This window comes from Furipterus horrens, unplaced genomic scaffold (genome assembly GCF_987537825.1).
Source record: "Furipterus horrens unplaced genomic scaffold, mFurHor1.1.pri manual_scaffold_4, whole genome shotgun sequence".
Classification (NCBI taxonomy): Eukaryota; Metazoa; Chordata; class Mammalia; order Chiroptera; family Furipteridae; genus Furipterus; species Furipterus horrens.
This window is the reverse complement of record NW_028327174.1, coordinates 88,354,689-88,362,985: the sequence shown is the minus strand read 5'-3', so window position 1 is coordinate 88,362,985 and position 8,297 is coordinate 88,354,689. Positions and strand designations below refer to the sequence as shown.

General features: G+C 38.6%; 1 pseudogene; it reads right to left on the bottom strand.

Annotated features, from left to right (window-relative positions):
* Positions 1–314: 314 nt before the first annotated feature.
* LOC150012382 (hypoxia-inducible factor 1-alpha inhibitor pseudogene) lies at positions 315–1,366 on the bottom strand (annotated as a pseudogene).
* Between the last annotated feature and the right edge of the window lie 6,931 nt (positions 1,367–8,297).

Below are 8,297 nucleotides of genomic sequence, written 5' to 3'. Positions count from 1 at the left end.
TGAGGTTGCCAGACTGACACACACAGACATGATGAAAACCACAAACTGGAACTCCACATACTAAATGCCGGACTTTAGAGGGGTAGGGAAGGAAAGTGCTGAGGCACAGAGGCAAGGGTATGACATTCCTCCAAATGGGAGTGGAGTCTCAACCATCCTTCCTTGCCCCAAACACTTACCTCCAGGGTCATGACAAGAGTCCAGTCCATTATGTGCTGCCTGCAATACGAGTGCTTGGAGTCTGCTGTCCTCATGAACGTGGTGGTGTGGATGGGCTAGCAGTCACCTGGCAGGAGGCCTCAACTTCTGGCTGGCTAGTTGTACTGGCCCTTGATCATTGTGTTCAACAAGTGCCCTACCTCTTGTGGGTTCCTCAAGGCCTCTCCAAACATCTTCTCAATGCTTCTCATTATGGCCATTTTCTAATAGGCTTTGAGAGGATATTCAATTCTCTTAGAGGTTAGGGGCCCCCTTAACCGGAAGTTCACAGTGATGGTAATCCCCCATTTAGTAATGACTCTATATGATGCCACAAGTGCATTGGGATGTAAAGAACATCACCAGGACCTGCCACTGTTTTGTAACCAGCCACATTTTGGAATTTGGGGAACCTCTCATAGTCAGGATTGTCAAAGTCTACCTGGCTTTGTCTGTCACACAGATAATGAGTAGGATGTGGGTGGAGGTGCTCATACTGATCCAGAGGCAATAAAATGCATCACTTATAGCCCTTTGTGTGAGCAAAGAAGTTCTCTTGCTCATCATAGTGAGCAGGCATCATGTTTTCTTCCAAGCCGATGAGCAGCAGATTGAAGGTCAACTGCCCCCAGCCACACTTTTCCTGTTGCTTCTTAATTCAGTTGCAGTTAAAACCCAAGAAGTCCATGACAGCCTTCCTGCCCACAGTGTCATTGAGTGTTTGCTGCAGATTCAACCTCTTGTCCCCCCACCTTCACTGCTGTGTATCCTGCAGTTTCTCAACAAACTCATGGCATTTCATTTCCTCCTTGTTAGACCTTGCTTTAAGGTCTGGAAATTAGCCATCTTCTTTCTCATCGTAATAAAAAGGACTTGTGGGTACTGGCACTACACACAGAGAAGTCTCTGTTCTAATATTCCCTTGCAGGTATTCAAGGTCCCGTTTCAGGGCAGGATACACAAAATTTGTGTCAGTCACTACCACTGGCTCCTCATTCTCATTAAGCTCCTCTGCCTGGGCATCGCTCTGACTCAGAAGCGGGATGGCCCAAGTGGGGAAGCTATGACTGCACAGTTGGCACTCATTCCAGGCAGGGCAGGGGGCCTTCAGCCTCTTCCCAGGGTTTTCCAGAGCCTGAGGCCTTGGCTCCACTGCTGTAGCTGCCATCTCAGCCACTAGGGAGGGCCCAACAAAAAGGTTTATTTTCATTGCCATTAAAATAAAAATAAAGTCATCAGCCAAGAATTCGATGTCAACCTTTAAGCCAGCTGCTCTCATTTAAAACCTTGTTTGCAGCAGTACTTTCTACTTAAAGTTACGTGACAGTTGGTTTTGAGAAACTGCTTTTCTGCTCCAAAAATTTTCAACCAGCCATAGCTACCAAGAATTCATGTCTGCATTGCAAAAATTGCAAAAATGGGATGAAAATTTGTGAAAATTCCTCATTCTTCCAGGGATGACAGTACTGGCTCTTCTTGAAGGTTAGAGCAGAACACCATGGTCTTTCCATGGGGCTTGTTAAGAAGTCACCATTGTATTTGTAAAACCATCTGGACAATTCTGAAGTCATTCTCCATAGAGAGAAGAGCTGAGAGAGAAAGGGAATTGTGCAAGCAAAGCTGGATGAGGTAGAAACAGGTTCTTCCTGCCAATTTTTCAACATTTTAGCTTCACTGTTCATTATATTGGGGATTGTTAACTTCTTTCCCCACATCAAGGAGAAAGAATTCATGAGTAAGAGAGAGACCAAGAGATTTCAACCAGGCTAACATCCAGGAAATCAGTGAGCTCCCTGGGAGACTAAGCCTTTTTCTTTTCTTCTTTTTCTAATGTGGTAAAATATACATAACATAAATGTTACTGTCTTAATTATTTTTAAGTGTACAGGTCAGTGGTGTTAAATGCATTCACATTGTCGTGCAGCCATCAGCACCATCTGTGCCCATAACTCTTCATCTTGAAAAACTGAAACTCCGTACCTATTAAGCTATAACTCCCCATTTTCCCCTTTCCCCAGCTTCTGGCAACCATTATTACACTTTCTTTCTGTCTATGAGTTTGACTCTTAAGTACCTCACATAAGTAGAATCACACAGTATTTGTCTTTTGTGACTGGCTTATTTCACTTCATATGACATCCTCAAGTTTCATACATGTCGTAACATAAATCACAATTTTCTTCCTTTTAAGGCTGAATAATATTCCATTGTATGTATAAGCCACCATTTGCTTATCCATTCATCAGTTGGTGCACCCTGGGATATTTCCAGATTTTAGCTGTTGTAAATAATGCCGCTATGACATGGGTGTTCAAACATCTTTCTGAGACCCTGCTTCAATTTTTTGTTTGGGTATACATTCAGAAGTGAAATTGCTGGATCATATGTTAATTCTATTTTTAAATTTTTTAGGAACCCCCATACTGTTTTTCACAGTGAGTACATCATTTTACATTCCCACCAGTAGGGAACAGGGTTCTGATTTCTCCACATCTGTGTCAATACTTGTTCTATTCTCTGTGTTAGTTTGTTTTATAATAACCATTCTAATGGTTTGAAGTGGTATCTCATTATGGTCTGATTTGCATTCCCATAATAATTAGTGATGTTGAGCATCTTTTCTTGTACTTAATGACCATTTGTATATCTTCTTGGAGAAATACCTGTTGAAGTCTTTAAATGTGTATTAATTGGAGAGAGAGAGAGAGAAAGAGAGAGATTAATGTGAGAGAGAAACATCAATTGGTTGCTTCCCATTCGCACCCCGACTAGGGATCAAACCAGCAACCTAGTATGTGCCCTGACCAGCAATCAAACCCCCAACCTTTTGGTATATGGGACAATGCTCCAGCCAACAGAGCCATACCAGCCAGGGCATATTCAAGTCCTTTGCTTATTTTTGAATAGCGTTGTTTTTTTATGCTGAGTTTTATAAGTTTTCTATATATTTTAGATATTAAGCCTTTATCAGATATATGACTTGTCACTATTTGCTCTTATTCTGTAGGTTGACTTTTTACTCTGTAGAGAGTGTCTCTTTTTTTTTTAAATATATTTTATTAATTATATTGTCACAATAGCTCCAATTTTTTCCCGTTTGCTCCCCTCTGCCCAGTACCCTACTTCCCCACAAATCCCCCCCCTCAAATCCATGCCCATGGGTCATGCATACAAGTTCTCTGGTTTCACTTTTTCCTATATTATCCATTTAAAAGAAAACAAAATAATTAATTAATTTTTTATAACAATAAAAATAATATTTTACCCTCTCAGACTTAAGACCCTTTATAATCTTATAAAGGACAATGGGCTCCTTTAGCTGCTTCGAGCTGGACATGGTCGTCATCCTACCTACCCTTGAGTCCAAAAATCCTTAATGAGGGTGGAGGTGTGGAGGGGAAGGTGGTCTTCCAACTTGGTGAAGGATCTTGTAAGCTCCAGGTTAGTTGGTTGTACCCGGACAACAGAGTGCTTGATTTAACAGGCTGGCATCCTTGTTGTATTCTGGGGGCAACAGATTTGGCAACAGGGTTAAAAAACATTATTCAATCCATAACCACTATATGACAAAAGGCAGGTATTAATTTTCAATGTCCCACATTAGGAAAAAAAAGAGCTTCTTTGAAGGAAGGTGTGCCAGGCATGTCACATCTGTCCAAAACCCATTAGCCCATTATATTTAGTTTGGGCTGAGGGAAATATTTTAGGTTTCCTTCCTCTAAGACCTCTGGGTTCTTTCTGTCCAAGCCATTAGGATAGAAAAGAGAAAGCAGTTTTAAAGTGAAGCCCACAGACCACCCAATTCTTCACCAACCCATCCACTTAGTTCAGTCAAACCGTTGAGCCTCAGGAGGCAGCAATGCAGACAGGATTAAGTGAGGCTTAAACATACAGAGAATCACTCAGGTAATGAGATCATAGGCTTATGCCCTCTGGTTCAATTTTGCTCATTTGTTTGTGTTGTTCATTAGTCTCCTGTAATAGGTGATACCATAAAGTATTTTTCTTTCATTGCCTGGCTTATTTTTGCTAAGCATAATTCTCTCTAGTGCCATCCATGTTGTTGCAAATGGTAGAAGTTCCTTCTTTCTTTCTGCTACATAGTACTCCATTGTGTAAATGTACCACAGTTTTTTGATCCACTCATCTACAGACGGGCACTTAGGCTGTTTCCAGCACTTATTCATTGTAAACAGCGCTGCTATGAACATAGAGGTGCATAAGTTCTTTTGAATTGGGGTTTCAGGATTTTTCAGATATAATCCTAGCAATGGAATTGCTGGTTCAAAAGGCAGTTCCATTTTTAGTTTTTTGAGGAAATTCCAAACTGTTTTCCATAGTGGCTGCACCAGTCTGCATTCCCACCAGCAGTGCACTACGGTTCTCTTTTCTTCACATCTTCGCCAGCACAAGTTTTTACTGATTTGTTGATGATGGCCATTCTGACTGGTGTGAGGTGATATCTCATTGTGGTTTTTATTTGCATCTCTCTGATGGCTGGTGATGTTGATATCCTTTCATATGCTTACGGACTCTCTGTATATCCTCCTAGAAGGAGTATTTGTTTAGGTCCTTTGCCCATTTTTTAATTGGGTTGTCTGTCTTCTTGGTGTTGAGTCATTTAAGTTCTATATATACTTTGGAGATCAATCTCTTGTCTGAGGTATCATCAGCAAATATATTTTCCCATATGGTTGGTTCCTTTTTCATCTTGCTGATGTTTCCTTTTGCTGGACAAACACTCTTTAGTTTGATGTAGTTTCATTTGTTTATTCTTTCCTTTATATCCCTTGCCTTAAAAGATGTATTGGTGAAAATATTGTTAAGTGAGATATCTGAAATTTTCCTGCCTATATTTTCCTCTAGGACTTTTACAATGTCACGTCTTACATTTAGGTCTTTGATCCATCTTGAATTTATTCTGGTGTATGGTGTAAGTTGGTGGTCTAATTTCATTTTTTTGCATGTCCCTGTCCAGTTCTCCCAACACCATTTGTTGAACAGGCTTTTTTCACTCCATTTTACGTTCCTTCCCACTTTGTCAAATATGAGTTGACCATATAGACCTGAGTTTATTTCTGGGCTTTCTATTGTGTTCCATTGATCTCTATGTCTGTTCTGATGCCAGTACCAGGCTGTTTTGATTACAGTGGCCTTGTAGTATAGTTTGATATCAGGTATTGTGATTCGTCCTACTGTGTTTTTCTTCCTCAAGATTGCTGTAGCTATTCGGGCTCTTTTTGGTTCCATATAAATTTTTGAAGTATTTGTTCTAGGTCTGTGAAATATGTCATTGGTATTTCTATAGAGATTGCATTGGATCTATAACTTGCTTTGGGTAGTACGGATATTTTAATGATGTTGATTCTTTTCATCCATGAACATGGTATATGCTTCCATTTATTTATAGCTTCCTTAATTTCTTTCTTCAGTGTCATGTAGTTTTCTTAGTACAGGTCCTTTACGTCCTTGTTTAAGTCTATTCCTAGATACTTTATTTTTCTTGTTGCTATGGTAAATGGGATTTTTCTTTTAGTTTCAATCTCTGAAATTTTATTGTTGGTGTACAGAAATGCCTTCAATTTCTGAATATTGACTTTGTACCCTGCTATTTTGCTGAATTCATTTATTAGGTCAAGTATTTTTTTCGTGGAGCCTATAGAGTTTTCTATGTACACTATCATGTCGTCTGCAAATAATGACAGTTTTACTTCCTCTTTTCCAGTTTGGATGCCTTTTATTTCTCGTTCTAATCTGATTGCTGTGCCTAGAACTTTCAAGACTATGTTAAATAGGAGTGGAGAGAGTGGACATCCTTGTCTTGTTTCTGACCTCAGGGGGAGCGCTCTCAGTTTTTGCCCATTGAGTATGATGTTGGCTTCAGGTTTCTCATATATGGCCTTTATTATGTTGAGGTATGCTCCCTCTATTCCCATTTTGCTGAGAGTTTTCATCATAAATGGGTGTTGTACTTTATCAAATGCTTTTTCTGTATCTATTGATATGATCATGTGGTTTTTGTCTTTCATTTTGTTTATGTGGTGTATTACGTTTATTGATTTGCAAATATTAAACCATCCTAGCATCACTGGGATAAATCCCACTTGATCGTGGTGTATAATCTTTCTAATGTGTAGCTGGATCCGGTTTGCCAATATTTTATTGAGGATTTTAGCATCTATGTTCATCAGCGATATTGGCCAGTAGTTTTCTTTCTTTGTTGTGTCTTGACCTGGTTTTCGAATTAGGGTAATACTGACTTCATATAACGAGTTTGGGAGTCTCCCTCTTCTTGGATCTTTTGGAATAGTCTGAGAAGGATAGGAGTTAGTTCTTTCCTAAATGTTTTGTAAAATTCACCTGTGAAGCCATACAGTCCACGGCTTTTGTGTGCCGGGAGTTTTTTGATTACTGATTCAGTTTCACTAGTTGTTATTGATCTATTCAGGCTTTCTGCTTCTTCTTGATTCAGTTTTGGAAGATTATATGTTTCCATAAACTTGTCCATTTCATCTAGGTGGTCAAATTTCTTGTGATACATTTGTTCGTAATAATTTCTTACAATCCTTTGTATTTATGTAGTATTGGTTGTGATTTCTCCTATTTCATTTCTGAATTTATTTATTTGGGTCCTCTCTCTTTTTTTATTGAGGAGCCTGGTTAAAGGCTTGTTGATTTTGTTTGTCTTTTCAAAGAACCAGCTCCTACTTTTGTTGATCCTTTGAATTATTTGTTTAGTCTCTATGTCATTTAATTCTGCTCTGATCTTGATGATATCCTTCCTTCTACTCGCTCTGAGCTTTGCTTGTTTATCTTCCTCTAGTTCTTGTAGCTGTAGGGTTAAGTTTTTTATTAGAGATTCTTCTATCCTTTTTAGGTAGGCTTGTATTGCTATGAACTTCCCTCTCAGGACTGCTTTCACTGTATCCCATAGGTTTGGGGTTGTTGTGTGTTCATTATCATTTGTTTCCAGAAACTTTTTTATTTCTTCCTTGATGTCATTGTAACCCATTCATTATTTAATATTATGTTATTCGTTATCCATGAGTTTGAATGTTTTTGAGTTTTTTCCTTGAGGTTAATTTCCAATTTTAAGCCACTGTGATCTGAGAAGATGTTTGATGTAATTTCCATTTTTTAAAATTTGTTGAGGTTTGTTTTGTGTCCTAACACATGTTCTATCTTTGAAAATGTTCCATGCGCACTTGAAAAGAATGTATATTTTGCTTCTTTGGGGTGAAAAGTTCTATATATATCAACTAAGTCCATTTGATCTAAAGTGTTGTTCAATGCCTCAATATCTTTGGTGTTTCTTTGCTTTAAGATCTGCCCATTGTTGACAATGGGGTGTCAAAGTCCCCTACTAGACAGTGTGTTGCTGTCTATATCCTTCCTGAAGTCTTTCAAAAATTTCCTTACATATTTGGTTGCTCCTAAGTTGGGTACATATATGTTTACAAGGGTTATATCTTCTTGATAGGTTTTTTCCCTTAAGTATTATGAAATATCCTTCTTTATCTCTTTTTATGGTCTCTGCTGTGAAATATGTTTTGTCTGATATGAGTATTGCTACCCCAGCTTTTTTTTATATCCATTTTCTTGAAATAATTTTTTCCATCCCTTCACTTTCAGTCTGTGTATATATTTTGTTCTAAGGTGGGTCTCTTGTACACAGCATATATGTGGGTCATGCTTTCTAATCCATTCAGCTACCCTATGTCTTTTGATTTGAGCATTTAACCTATTTACATTTAAAGTTATTATCGAAAGGTACTTATTCATTGTCATTTTCCCCCTTTGTACTTGTGTCCCTCTCTGTCTTTCTGTTTCTTCATCTTCTTAAAGCAGACCCTTTAGCATCTCTTGCAATGCTGGTTTGGTGGAGATGTATTCTTTTAGCCTTCTTTTGTCCTGGAAACTCCTTATTTCACCTTCCATTTTGAATGAGAGCCTTGCTGGGTAGAGTATTCTTGGTTGTAGGCCTTTGTTTTTCATTGCTTGGAATATCTTTTGCCATTCCCCTCTGGCTTATAGTATTTTTTTTTTTTTTAAGTACAGACAAAGGGACCAGATGCCCCATTGCTGTGTTCCTTCAGACT